General features: G+C 45.9%; 1 protein-coding gene across 1 annotated transcript in view; it reads left to right on the forward strand.

The window, feature by feature from the left end:
• Positions 1 to 12,212: 12,212 nt before the first annotated feature.
• sv2ca (synaptic vesicle glycoprotein 2Ca) overlaps positions 12,213 to 14,685 on the forward strand; it is a 32,007-nt gene continuing 29,534 nt past the window's right edge. The window contains exon 1 of the mRNA XM_083526676.1: positions 12,213 to 12,479. The gene's annotated coding sequence lies outside the window, so the exon portion shown is untranslated. The remainder of the gene's footprint in view (positions 12,480 to 14,685) is intronic.

Here is a 14,685-nt window from a genome sequence, read left to right on the forward strand (position 1 = left end):
GGGTACCAGCAGCTGTGTGTATTATCAACATACAAATGTTGCAGAAGCTTTAGAATTTTACAAATCACAGAATTCACAGAATGCTGTATAAAAAACAATAAAACTCAAAAAATATTTTCTCAGGGAACTTCAGAAAAAATTTTGCCCTAGTTATAATTTCCTTTTTAATTTGAAATTTGTAAAAAAATAAATAAATATATAAGTGGAGAAATTGTGTGCATGCGTAACTTGTCAACACTAGTTCCTAAAAAACATGTTGGAAAGTGGATTGTCTATTCTAATAGGCTCCTAGGGGAGAAAACATACCTCATTCTCATAGCCATCCTCATAGATTATTTGCAAGGATTGGTGTATGGTGTTACTTCTTGTTACATCCGACTCCAAAATCGATTTTGCTTTAAGGAAGTGATTTAAATTGAACAGAATTATCTACACATAATGAATTACAGTTCACTGCACAATTCTAAAGTTTATGTGCTATGTGCAAGTCTGTGCCTGATATCTCACAATAAATTATTTTTAAATTGTTTTGTATAATCATATATTGAATAATTGCTTTTGCCGTGCAAGCTTATATAGAGTATATAAAATTAATATAATAATAATGCAATAAGAATAAAACTATGGCCTGTAACGTAGCAGATTGATTTTAGTCAATTACAGGGACAGTTTTTATTTAAATTAAAACATATTGATTTCACTAGTGAGCAACAGATGCTGCAGAATAGGTGTATTTCTAAGGGAGCTTCTCCTTGCCACAGTCACCATGGCTGCTCATCAGGGATAAATGCACACCATTCACCTTAACTCTTGATTTCTGTAAAGCTGCTTTGAGACAATGTCTGTTGTAAAAAGAGCTATAGAAATAAACTTGACTTGACTTGTACATACAGACTAATACAGGTGGCATTAGATATTAGTAATAATAATTTACTTTTAACTTTAAAATGACCAATATGTTTATATATAACAAAAGTTTGGACACACCTTCTCATTCAAAGAGTTTTCTTTATTTTCATGACTATGAATATTGTAGAGTCACACTGAAGGCATCAAAACTATGAATTAACACATGTGGAATTATATATGGAATTATATACATAACAAAAAAGTGTGAAACAACTGAAAATATGTCATATTGTAGGTTCTTCAAAGTAGCCACCTTTTGCTTAGATTACTGCTTTGCACACTTTTGGCATTCTCTTGATGCCTACTTTGAAGAACCTACAATATGACATATTTTCAGTTCACTTTTTTGTTATGTGAATAATTCCATATATAATTCCACATGTGTTAATTCATAGTTTTGATGCCTTCAGTGTGAATCTACAATTTTCATAGTCATGAAAATAAAGAAAACTCTTTGAATGAGAAGGTGTGTCCAAACTTTTGGTCTGTACTGTATGTATAAACAGATTAGTCATTTTGAAGTTTTAGATAGATAGATAGATAGATAGATAGATAGATAGATAGATAGATAGATAGATAGATAGATAGATAGATAGATAGATAAACATATTAGTCATTTAAAAGTTAAAAGTAAATTATTATTATTATTATTACCAATATCTAATGCCACCTGTATTAGTCTGTATTTCACATACACCTATTCTTCTTCTTCTTCTTCTTCTTCTTAATATTATTATTATTATTATCATCATTATTATTACTATTATTATATATTACCTCACACACACACACACACACACACACACACACATATTATATATATATATATATATACAGTGAGGAAAATAAGTATTTGAACACGCTGCTATTTTGCAAGTTCTCCCACTTACAAATCATGGAGGGTCTGAAATTGTCATCGTAGGTGCATGTCCACTGTGAGACATAATCTAAATAAAAAAAAAATCCAGAAATCACAATATATGATTTTTAAACTATTTATTTGTATGATACAGCTGCAAATAAGTATTTGAACACCTGTCTATCAGCTAGAATTCTGACCCTCAAAGACCTGTTAGTCTGCCTTAAAAATGTCCACCTACACTACATTTATTATCCTAAATTAGATGCACCTGTTTGAGGTCGTTAGCTGCATAAAGACACCCGTCCACACCATACAATCAGTAAGAATCCAACTACTAACATGGCCAAGACCAAAGAGCTGTCCAAAGACACTAGAGACAAAATTGTACACCTCCACAAGGCTGGAAAGGGCTACGGGGAAATTGCCAAGCAGCTTGGTGAAAAAAGGTCCACTGTTGGAGCAATCATTAGAAAATGTAAGAAGCTAAACATGTCTGTCAATCTTCCTCAGACTGGGGCTCCATGCAAGATCTCACCTCGTGGGGTCTCAATGATCCTAAGGAAGGTGAGAAATCAGCCCAGAACTACAAGGGAGGAGCTGGTCAATAAGCTGAAAAGAGCTGGGACCACCGTTTCCAAGGTTACTGTTGGTAATACACTAAGACGTCATGGTTTGAATGTTTGAAATTCATGCATGGCACGGAAGGTTCTGTCACAGGCCGGGGTGGCCTTCCCTCCCCTTCACAACGTACCACCTCGAGGAGTTACCCAGAGACACCAACAGACCAGACAAGGTAATTAATATCAAAAACTTGTATTTTATTTAGTTAAAATAAGTCCAATCTCAAACTAAAATCCACCGACTGATCCTCCTCTCTCTTTTACCGGGTGGCGTGGGAAGTTCGCACAATGATCCCTCTTCAGACGGACAGAAGCAAACGATGGAGCAGACACTGGTAAGGGTTCAAACAACAGTTCCTCTTCGGCCAGAAGTAAGTAATGGAACAAGCACCGATGAGGATTCGCACAGCAACTCCTTTTCGGCCAAAGATGAGTAATGGAGCAGACACAGGTGAGGATCCGCACAGCGGCTCCTCTTTAACCGGAGATACGGGTTGCGGCAGGCACTGGTAGGAAATTGACAACAAGGGAAAGGGTTACTCTTCTCACAGGACAGCATCGATCATTTGAGTGTCACCTCTTTTTGGGATAGGGGGGAAGGATCGGGCAGGGGGTCATCTGACGCAATACAATAGTCCGTCGTAGATGGCAACCGGGGAGCTCTCTCGTTCCCTCCACGGGACGCACCCGCTAGCTGGGGGCCACTCCCCTTCCGCAAGCCGACGGCCGTTGAAATACAGTGGCGGACAGTAACTTCCTCACAAAACAGTGATGGCCGCCACAGGGCAGTGATGGCAGCATGCAATAACAGAGGGCAATCTCTCACGGAGCAGTGATGGCAGCATTCAATAGCAGAGGGCAGTTTCTCTATGTTCACAGGACCACAGTGGTGAGTACAGGTTTCAACGGTCAACAACTGGGTCTTCTTTCCACAGGGCAGTAGTAGCAACATTCAATGGCGAAGGACAGTTTCTCACGGAGCAGTGATGGCAGCATTCAATGGCGAAGGACAGTTTCTCTAGGTTCACAGAACAACAGTGGTGAGTACAGGATTCGACAGTCAACGACTGGGTCTTCTTACCACAGAACAGCAATGCATAGATCTCTCATAAATCTTTTTCAACTCAGACAGAATAGAGCTGCATTCCTGTACAGCATATGCTCAACACACAGCAGTTAATTAATTTCAGTTTGACCTTCAGAGCCCACAAGTAGCCAACTGGAGAACGGGCAGACACAAAATTACAGTTTCCACACCAGTGCACAAGTCAGTCACTTCAAATGATCACACGTGTTCACTTCACATTAGGCACTGCAACTCACATCAACTCACAGTGAATAGGGTCTCCCCTCGTGGTCCCGGCCGACTCTCTCCGCTCAACTGACAAACTGTACATCCAAGCTGTGTAGGTGGTTGACTGTGGGAACACAACTGACATTGAAAGGCTTCACAACAGAACTCACTGAACGCCGGGGCGGCTTCACCACATTATAGCAGGTAGCGGGCACTACAGGCATTTACTTCCTAATAGGACTGGCAGACAACACTTATCTGTTCGATGAGATAACGCAGTTCAATCATACCACTGCTCTCCAGCTCTTCCTTCTCTGCATACAGTCTTTCCCCTCCGTTAACGATCTGCCCTCTCGTGTACTGCTCGACGGGATCAACAGATCAACAACCAAAGATTTCCTCCAGTCTGCATCAACTCCAAAGATTTCGCTCCAAAGTTTCTCTCCTGCTGCACATCAACCGGATCCTTTTATAATCCCCCTCACAAATCCATACCCCTCGTGGCCCAATCTCTGCTCATTGACCAGCTGCCACTCATTCCCTCATTAGCAAGCTCCGTCAGCCTGTTTACACGGAAAAACCCGGAACTGTTCTGGTGTTACATTAAACTCGCTCCCACCGGAAACAAGAATGGGGAGGAACAGTTTCGCTTATTTGTCACCCCGTGACATCCTCCCCCACCAATCCGTTCTAGTCCCTAGAACGAGGCCCAGGGACCCAGTCTCCATATCTCACAGGGGGCCGCCCTCTGTTGTCCCGTTGGGAACGTCTTGGTGGCAAGGCGGGGTCTTCCCCTCTTGGTTCGACGTTCAGGCCCCTTGGAACCACTGCCCAACCTACTAAGGGTGGCCTAGGTGCCACCGGGACAGTCGGAGCTTCTACCATAGGCTTTGGATAGTTCGGACAGGGGCGGATTAAATTCCGATGTATCACCCGCTCCGGGCCTGACTTTCCCTCAGGGCGGATGGTATAAACCGGCTGGTCGGGACGTTGTTGACTTTGTACCACATAAGGCAGGGCCTCCCACCGATCACTCAGTTTGCCCTTTCCTTGGCGTCGATTGTCCCGTACCAAAACTCTCTCCCCGGGCAATAACAGAGCCTCTCGGGCCGTCCGGTCATACAGCCGTTTGTTCTTAGCAGAGGCTATGTTGATTCGATCAGTGACCCGTTCGTACGCCGAGTGGAGTCGCTGATGATGTCTGCCTACCCAATCCGTCAGACTCAGATCTTCTCCAACCCCAGCCGTTCCAAGTAGGAGATCTGTGGGGAGACGCACATGTCTCCCAAACATCAGGTACGCTGGAGCATAACCAGTGGTGCTGTGCACACTATTGTTATAGGCCTGTACCAGCGCGGGAAGACTATCGACCCAATTACTCTGACGATCCGTATCCAACGTCCCCAATAGGCCCAGCAACGTCTGGTTGAACCGCTCACACCCTCCGTTTTCCTGGGGGTGATATGGCGTGGTATGCGTCTTTTTACACCCATAGAGCTGGCACAACTCCCGTACAACCTTAGATTCGAAGTTTGGCCCTTGATCCGAGTGAAGAGTCTCTGGACACCCAAACGGCTGGAATATGATCTTCCACAGGGCATTTGCAGTAGTGGTGGCAGTCTGGTCTAAGGTAGGAATGGCCCAAGCATATTTTGTGAACAGGTCAGTTACCACTAGAATGTTCTGGAAGCGATCCATCGGTCGACCCAACGTCAAGTAATCCATGGCCACAATGTGCAAAGGGGCCCTGGCTCGTATGGGGACCAATGGGGCTCGCACCCCTTTCCTCGTCTTGAAGAGTGTGCAGCGTGGGCATTTCTGGATTAACAAGTTCACAGATGCCTCCATCCCTGGCCAATAGAAATTTCTCCGCAACAAAGACACTGTCCTCTCTTTCCCTTGATGTCCTAACTGGGTATGGTAAGCCCGTAAAAGGGCTTGAACCTGCCCTTCAGGTACCACCACCTGGCCTACAGTTTCACCCAGCACGGGGTCTCGGATGGATCGGCAAACCACCCCCTCTCTCAGATAGAGCCTCTCCCACTGCCCAAGGAGTTTCTTCACTACCCATGTCTGGGCTAGACGCTCCACCACCTCCGGCCATAACCCCTGCGTCAGCCAGGACCGTATCTTCATCAACTCAGAATCTCCCTCCTGCCTTTCCTTCCACCGCTGCGGATCCCAGCCCCAACTAACGGGGACTGTCTCTTGCTGGAGCCCAGGTGCTTCCACACATCCCACCATAAGCCCCTCTTCACACTCCTCCAGCGGCTCCAACGGACAACTTTCGGCCTCAGGGAGTCTAGACAACACATCAGCATTAATGTGCTCCCGGCCCGGTCGATACTGGAGTTGGTAGTCATAATTAGCCAGTTGCGCTACCCACCGTTGTTCAACTGCCCCCAACTTTGCTGTTCGTAAGTGGACCAAAGGGTTGTTATCAATTATTATGAGTACCTTGGCTCCCCACAGGTAATCCTTAAATTTCTCGCTCATGGCCCACTTCATAGCCAACAACTCAAGTTTAAATGAACTGTAATTGGAATCTTTCCGTTCGGCGGGGTGAAGACTTCGGCTTGCGTAGGCGATGACCCGCTCCACTCCCTGTTGCCGCTGGGCTAATACTGCTCCCAGGCCAAGGTTACTAGCATCGGTGTACAGAACAAAAGGCTGGGTAAAGTCTGCATATGCCAAGATCGGAGCCTGTAATAGCTCCTGCTTGAGCCTCTGAAAGGCCACGTCACATGTGGAATCCCAAGCAACTGGAGGGGACCCACGACCGCGGGGACGGCCTGAACCCGCCAGAAGCTGATTTAACGGTTTGGCGATCTTGGAGAAGTCTTTAATAAATCGCCGATAATATCCTACAAAGCCCAGGAAGGATCTCACTTGCCGCACTGTCTTAGGCGCACTCCATCCTTGGACAGCTGATACTTTTTTGGGGTCCACAGAGACTCCAGAGGCACCCACGCAGTGGCCCAGAAATTTCACTTCCTTGCGAAACAGTTGGCATTTGTCCGGCTGTAGCTTCAGTCCGTACTTCTCCATCGCCTGGAACACCTGTTCTAAATGTTGGAGATGGGATTCAAAGTCCGGGGAGTACACAATGACATCGTCTAGGTATACTAACGTAGTGTCCACCAGCTGGCCGCCCAGACACCGCTGCATCAGTCGTTGGAAAGTGGCTGGGGCGTTGCAAAGGCCAAAGGGCATCTGGTCCCACTCAAAGAGCCCAAAGGGAGTAGTAAACGCGGTCTTTTCTCTATCTCCCTCCTCCACCTGCACCTGCCAATACCCGCTGGCCAGATTTAAGGTGGAATACCAGGCGGCTTGAGTCAGGCTGGTGAGAGAATCCTCGATCCGCGGCAGCGGAAAGGCATCCTTCTTGGTCACTTGGTTCAGTCTACGGTAATCTACACAGAACCTCCAAGCTCCGGTCTTCTTTCGTACCAAGACGATAGGGGCCGCCCAAGGGCTGCTGCTCTCACGAATGATCCCCTTCTCCAGCATCCCCCGCAACAGGGTACGAACCTCGGAGTAAAGAGTGGGTGGCACCGGACGATATCTTTCTCTGCTTGGTGTAGCAGCACGAGTAGGAATCTGATGTTTCACAGCGTCCGTACGGCCATAGTCTTCATCGTGTGTAGAGAATAGGTGCTGCCACTTCGCCAAGAATGCCTGAAGCTGTTGCGTCTGCCTCTCTTCCAGCCCCTCTCCCCGCAGGGATTCCCCTAAAAGATGGGCCGGCATACCCTCCCTCGAGGAGTCCATGGGCTGATCCACTCGCGTCAGGGCCACCTCGACCACTGTAGAGCTCACTTGACAGAAGTTAACTCCTCCACCATCCCTCACTTGCTGGGGGCCCACCGAGGTCACTTGGGCCAATCGTTGATGGCGATACAAGTTAACCGGATAAGGATGTACATTCCGTATCCTCACGACGACTCGGCCCCGCCGAACAGCGGCCAAACCTCAAGCCACCTCCACCACTTGACAATCCAAATGGGGCTCCACGAGCACCCAATCTTCTGGTCCAAACATCCGAGCAGGCAACCGAGCCCAAATTACAGCCTCACTCCGGGCCGGGACAGAAAGAGCATATCGACAAGTAACCCGGCCTGTGCCTTCACGATCTTCTTGGGAACTGGCCGTATGAACCCGGCGACAATCTGCAACAATACGTTCCCACTCACGTTTCTCGGCTGGCGGGGCAGTTCGAATAGGCCTGGTTTGGAACAGTTCCTCCCAACACTCTGAAATGACATTCATGCCCAAAAGAGCTCGATGCGTCCCCAAACAAGGGTCCCAGACGACCACAACTCCTTTCTGTGGTACCGTAATCCCATGAATCTCCAAGTCCGTGACCAGGTATCCAACATAAGGAATGTCTAGACCGTTTGCTCCTCGCAAGGTGAGCCAAGGGGTCTCCGCCTCCTGTAAACATTGAGCATTGAACAGTTCTTTAGACAAACTCTCGGAGAATAGAGTAACTTGGGACACGGTATCCACTAGACATCGGACCTTGACACCGTTCACCTGAATCTCCACAGTGGGGCAGCGTCCAACTAAGTGGTCTCTAGGGACAGTGGACAAAGAAGGGTCAAAGGGGTCCCGACCACTTGACCCACAGTGGCCGGTAACTCTAAAAAACCCCCCTGCGAACCCCGGCGAGAACCGCACTGGCGACTATAGTGTCCCGGCTCTCCACAGCCATTACAAATCGGCCGACCCTGCGCGTCCCATTGGAATCTGGGGCCAGCAGACCGAATTGGATGCCTTCCTGGGTCTCGACTCCCGTCCGAGTAAGAACGCTCTCGAAGCAAGGGCAGCGGATTTGGCCGCTCCCGGCGAAACTCCTCCAGAAAGGTCTTAGACAACTCGGTCATTTGTTCCCGCACCTCCTTCATGAGTTCTGCACGTAGGGCCTGCTTCCAATCGGACGGCCCAGGAAGAGTGGAATCGATCGTTCGACTGGCGGCCATACAAACAGAGGGGTCCGCCGTCTCCGCATGATCCGTCTCCAAAGCCAGGGCCTCCCTTCGCAAATCCTCGAACGTCAGCTCAGGATCTCGGCGGAGCTGTACACGCAAGCTCTGACGGACGGGGCCCTCCCGGAGACCCAGGAGAAATTGGTCTCGCAACAAGGTCTCTTCACCACCTAGGCCATGGTCACGCCTCTCTTTCAGCCTAGTAAACTGCTCCCGCAATTGTAGAGCAAAGGCCCGTAAGGTTTGCCTGGGTCCTTGTTTGCAGTTAAAGAACTGAGTCCGGAGGACCGCCACTGGAGTGGCATCACCATACTGCCCGGTCAAGAAGTTATACACAGCTTGGGCCGTAGCTCGAGTTGCTTCTGGTGCGGCCTGCACTTCTCTCCTGGCTTCTCCTTTAAGTGAATTCAAAACAAACTGTAACCTCTGTGGGGCACTCAATCCCTGGAGTCCCGCCAGATACTCAACCTGAGCCTTCCACTCCGATAAGCTCAATTCCGACCCAGGTCCTCCATATCGTTGGGCCCAAGGGGCTCCCATAAAGATGGGCATAACTTGGGGCCGGGCCGCAGGCAATTCTTCGTCTGCCATAAGGGATCTCTGGTCGCTCAACTCGAGGTGGAGTGCTGCCGACTACGCCAAATCTGTCACAGGCCGGGGTGGCCTTCCCTCCCCTTCACAACGTACCACCTCGAGGAGTTACCCAGAGACACCAACAGACCAGACAAGGTAATTAATATCAAAAACTTGTATTTTATTTAGTTAAAATAAGTCCAATCTCAAACTAAAATCCACCGACTGATCCTCCTCTCTCTTTTACCGGGTGGCGTGGGAAGTTCGCACAACGATCCCTCTTCAGACGGACAGAAGCAAACGATGGAGCAGACACTGGTAAGGGTTCAAACAACAGTTCCTCTTAGGCTAAAGATGAGTAATGGAGCAGACACAGGTGAGGATCCGCACAGCGGCTCCTCTTCAACCGGAGATACGGGTTGCGGCAGGCACTGGTAGGAAATTGACAACAAGGGAAAGGGTTACTCTTCTCACAGGACAGCATCGATCATTTGAGTGTCACCTCTTTTTGGGATAGGGGGGAAGGATCGGGCAGGGGGTCATCTGACGCAATACAATAGTCCGTCGTAGATGGCAACCGGGGAGCTCTCTCGTTCCCTCCACGGGACGCACCCGCTAGCTGGGGGCCACTCCCCTTCCGCAAGCCGACGGCCGTTGAAATACAGCGGCGGACAGTAACTTCCTCACAAAACAGTGATGGCCGCCACAGGGCAGTGATGGCAGCATGCAATAACAGAGGGCAATCTCTCACGGAGCAGTGATGGCAGCATTCAATAGCAGAGGGCAGTTTCTCTATGTTCACAGGACCACAGTGGTGAGTACAGGTTTCAACGGTCAACAACTGGGTCTTCTTTCCACAGGGCAGTAGTAGCAACATTCAATGGCGAAGGACAGTTTCTCACGGAGCAGTGATAGCAGCATTCAATGGCGAAGGACAGTTTCTCTAGGTTCACAGAACAACAGTGTTGAGTACAGGATTCGACAGTCAACGACTGGGTCTTCTTACCACAGAACAGCAATGCATAGATCTCTCATAAATCCTCTTCAACTCAGACAGAATAGAGCTGCATTCCTGTACAGCATATGCTCAACACACAGCAGTTAATTAATTTCAGTTTGACCTTCAGAGCCCACAAGTAGCCAACTGGAGAACGGGCAGACACAAAATTACAGTTTCCACACCAGTGCACAAGTCAGTCACTTCAAATGATCACACGTGTTCACTTCACATTAGGCACTGCAACTCACATCAACTCACAGTGAATAGGGTCTCCCCTCGTGGTCCCGGCCGACTCTCTCCGCTCAACTGACAAACTGTACATCCAAGCTGTGTAGGTGGTTGACTGTGGGAACACAACTGACATTGAAAGGCTTCACAACAGAACTCACTGAACGCCGGGGCGGTTTCACCACATTATAGCAGGTAGCGGGCACTACAGGCATTTACTTCCTAATAGGACTGGCAGACAACACTTATCTGTTCGATGAGATAACGCAGTTCAATCATACCACTGCTCTCCAGCTCTTCCTTCTCTGCATACAGTCTTTCCCCTCCGTTAACGATCTGCCCTCTCGTGTACTGCTCGACGGGATCAACAGATCAACAACCAAAGATTTCCTCCAGTCTGCATCAACCCCAAAGATTTCGCTCCAAAGTTTCTCTCCTGCTGCACATCAACCGGATCCTTTTATAATCCCCCTCACAAATCCATACCCCTCGTGGCCCAATCTCTGCTCATTGCCCAGCTGCCACTCATTCCCTTATTAGCAAGCTCCGTCAGCCTGTTTACACGGAAAAACCCGGAACTGTTCTGGTGTTACATTAAACTCGCTCCCACCGGAAACAAGAATGGGGAGGAACAGTTCCGCTTATTTGTCACCCCGTGACAGTTCCCCTGCTTAAACCAGCACATGTCCAGGCACGTCTTAAGTTTGCCAATGACCATTTGGATGATCCAGAGGAGTCATGGGAGAAAGTCATGTGGTCAGATGAGACCAAAATAGAACTTTTGAGTCATAATTCCACTAAACGTGTTTGGATTAAGAAGAATGATGAGTACCATCCCAAGAACACCATCCCTACTGTGAAGCATGGGGGTGGTAGCATCATGCTTTGCGGGTGTTTTTCTGCACATGGGACAGGGCGACTGCACTGTATTAAGGAGAGGATGACCGGGGCTATGTATTGCGAGATTTTGGGGAACAACCTCCTTCCCTCAGTTAGAGCATTGAAGATGGGTCGAGGCTGGGTCTTCCAACATGACAATGACCCGAAGCACACAGCCAGGATAACCAAGGAGTGGCTCTGTAAGAAGCATATCAAGGTTCTGGCGTGGCCTAGCCAGTCTCCAGACCTAAATCCAATAGAGAATCTTTGGAGGGAGCTCAAACTCCATGTTTCTCAGCGACAGGCCAGAAACCTGACTGATCTAGAGAAGATCTGTGTGGAGGAGTGGGCCAAAATCCCTCCTGCAGTGTGTGCAAACCTGGTGAAAAACTACAGGAAACATTTGACCTCTGTAATTGCAAACAAAGGCTACTGTACCAAATATTAACATTGACTTTCTCAGGTGTTTAAATACTTATTTGCAGCTGTATCATACAAATAAATAATTAAAAAAAAATCATATATTGTGATTTCTGGATTTTTATATATATATATATATATATATATATATATATATATATATATATATATATATATATATATATATATATATATATATATATATATATATAAAATAGGGAAATTGTAAAAAGTGTGCATGCATAAGTTGTTCATGGGAAAGAATCATGAATAGTTTATTTCTAATATCCATATTTATTATAATCGATCTGTCTGATAGATTGTGGATTAAGTGTAACTTCCAAACAAGAAAGAAAGAAGTCCTTTCAGGTTTTAAATCATGCGTCATCACATCAATTTTGCTTTTTGTTTACGTCACACCACGCACGGTGCTTCCGTCGGGTTTATCCGCAACGCACCATCTTCTTTCTCTCTCTCTCTCTCTCTCTCTCTCTCTCTCTCTCTCTCTCTCTCTCTCTCTCTCTCTCTCTCTTTGAAGTACTGCAGAGCTTCATCTGACTGCAGGGGGAGAAACCTCGCTCTCTCAGCTCTCTCCTCAGCATCCCCCTGTGATACCCCGGAGTCTGTATTCTGCACACGCAGCACGCTCGTTTAGAGAAGAATGGAGTACCAGTACAAAAAGCATATTTGGACAGTCCTGTAAAAGGTAAGTTCATTTTTTATTCCTAGCCTGCATTTTCTAAACAAGCTCTTTGAAATGCATAAATGGAAAGCGTCCAGACATTATGCACACTTTATGAAGCGTTATGAACCAGTGACATGTAAAGTGAACGCATTTTGTCAATCAGAAAGTTATTAGGAGTTGTGTTAACTGTGTAACACTGTGTGCTATCGTGTGTATTTCTCCTCAGTCAGGCTGGAGTGCTGGTAGTATTGCAGTACTGATCTTTTCCTGATGCTCATTAAACAGCTCAGTGTGCGCCTGAAACGTTGATTCATTTCAGAGCTCCGCTTTACAGCTCTTGTTGTTTGTAAGACCCGGATTCCGTCTTAGCTGCCTGGAAGTCATGCTTCGTGCACAAATCGACCACTTTCCACGTTTCTGATCGGAGTTAAATGGACTTTTGAGCTGGAGCGCAGAGAGCGCAGAGAGCGCGCGGCGTAACCGCCCCCGGCACTCCGAGCGCGCGAGGTGTATGACCGAGGCATCGCGAGAACTGGAGATTGGCTTACTATCACACACACGCACACACACACACACAGATAGACACACAGACAGTCAGACAGACACACACACATGATAGATAGATAGATAGATAGATAGATAGATAGATAGATAGATAGATAGATAGATAGATAGATAGACAGACAGACAGACAGACAGACAGACAGACAGACAGACAGACAGACAGACAGACAGACAGACAGACAGACAGACAGACAGACATAGGTAGACAGACAGACAGTCAGACAGACAGACACACACACTGATAGATAGATAGATAGATAGATAGATAGATAGATAGATAGATAGATAGATAGATAGATAGATAGATAGATAGATAGATAGCAATCAAGAACAACAATTTTTTTCCCCCTAACTTGCTCTTCCCAAAAAGACAGACAGACAGGCAGTCAGACACACACATGACATACACACACACACACACACACACGCACACACACACACACACACACACACACACACACACACACACACACACACACACACACACACATAGGATTAATCTAAAATTCAAGAATTCAACTACTAGATGTTCACTGAGATGATCATAAATCTATCTATTTCTTTTTATCACAGTCTAAATAATTAATAAATAATTTATAGTAGACCCATTTTACGCTTGAAGTAGATGTATAACAAATACGCTTGCATATAAATCTGTGCTAAACAATCAGAAAGGAAAAGAAGCGTAATTGATCATATAAGCATTTGATGTTTTTTTGTTTTAGATGCTTAATTATTAATTATTGTATTTATAGTTGAATTTATTGCACTACTGTATCTGTGGTATAGGGACACTGTAGGCTTGAATGTGTTGAAAGTTCAACTTAGAAATCCTGTTTTTATTTACAAGTCTAGTATGAGTTGTGTTTTGAATAGAGAATTGTGAAATTAATTTGCTTTGATATGTACTATACAGATATATCTGTACTATACTATACTATATCACACGTCAATTGCGCATTGATTCAGAATCCCACTGAAGGAATTGTAGTTATTTTTTTATCAGAGTCTATTTTGCTTTAGAAATGCATTATCCAAGCAGAATACAATTCATTCTGTGCATTCATACACCCTAAAGGATGCTTCTGCATCTTTGGGTAATATGCATTGTGGTGTTTTTACAAGCTCCATTTTACAGTAAAGCTTTACTCTTAAATTGTTCTAAAGAAAATATAAACTTTTTGAAGAAAACATGAACATCTTCCTAGCACAGAGAATACATCACTGCATCTTAAGATTAATGGTACACCATATATAATTGAATGTATTGCTTTTTTGTCCTTTGCATTGTTTTGTGACTCAGTCCCTAAACACCGAACTTTCCAGAAGACTATAAGGCTCTCAAGGTTGTATCCTTGAAATGGGCTCATCAGTAATGCCGCATTGCTGAAGCTTTTACACAAATGGACACAAAGTTCAACCAAATCAACCAGCTGTCATGGCTCACCCTCATTAGACTGTATTTTAAGCAAAAAGGTAATTTAGAGTTAATATTATTGTTTTCAAGAGCAATAGTGAGTTCAGTGTTCAGTAATTGTGTTACTCAGCTATCATACTTTCAGAGAAAGAAAGCAGTGTGATTAAGTCCCAAAGTCACTGTAACCTGTATAATGGAAATATAATTTATATTTAAACCTAAAAAAATGCATACCAAAAACTATAC

The sequence above is a fragment of the Silurus aristotelis genome, assembly GCF_946808225.1.
Source record: "Silurus aristotelis genome assembly, chromosome: 23".
In the NCBI taxonomy this organism is placed as follows: domain Eukaryota; kingdom Metazoa; phylum Chordata; class Actinopteri; order Siluriformes; family Siluridae; genus Silurus; species Silurus aristotelis.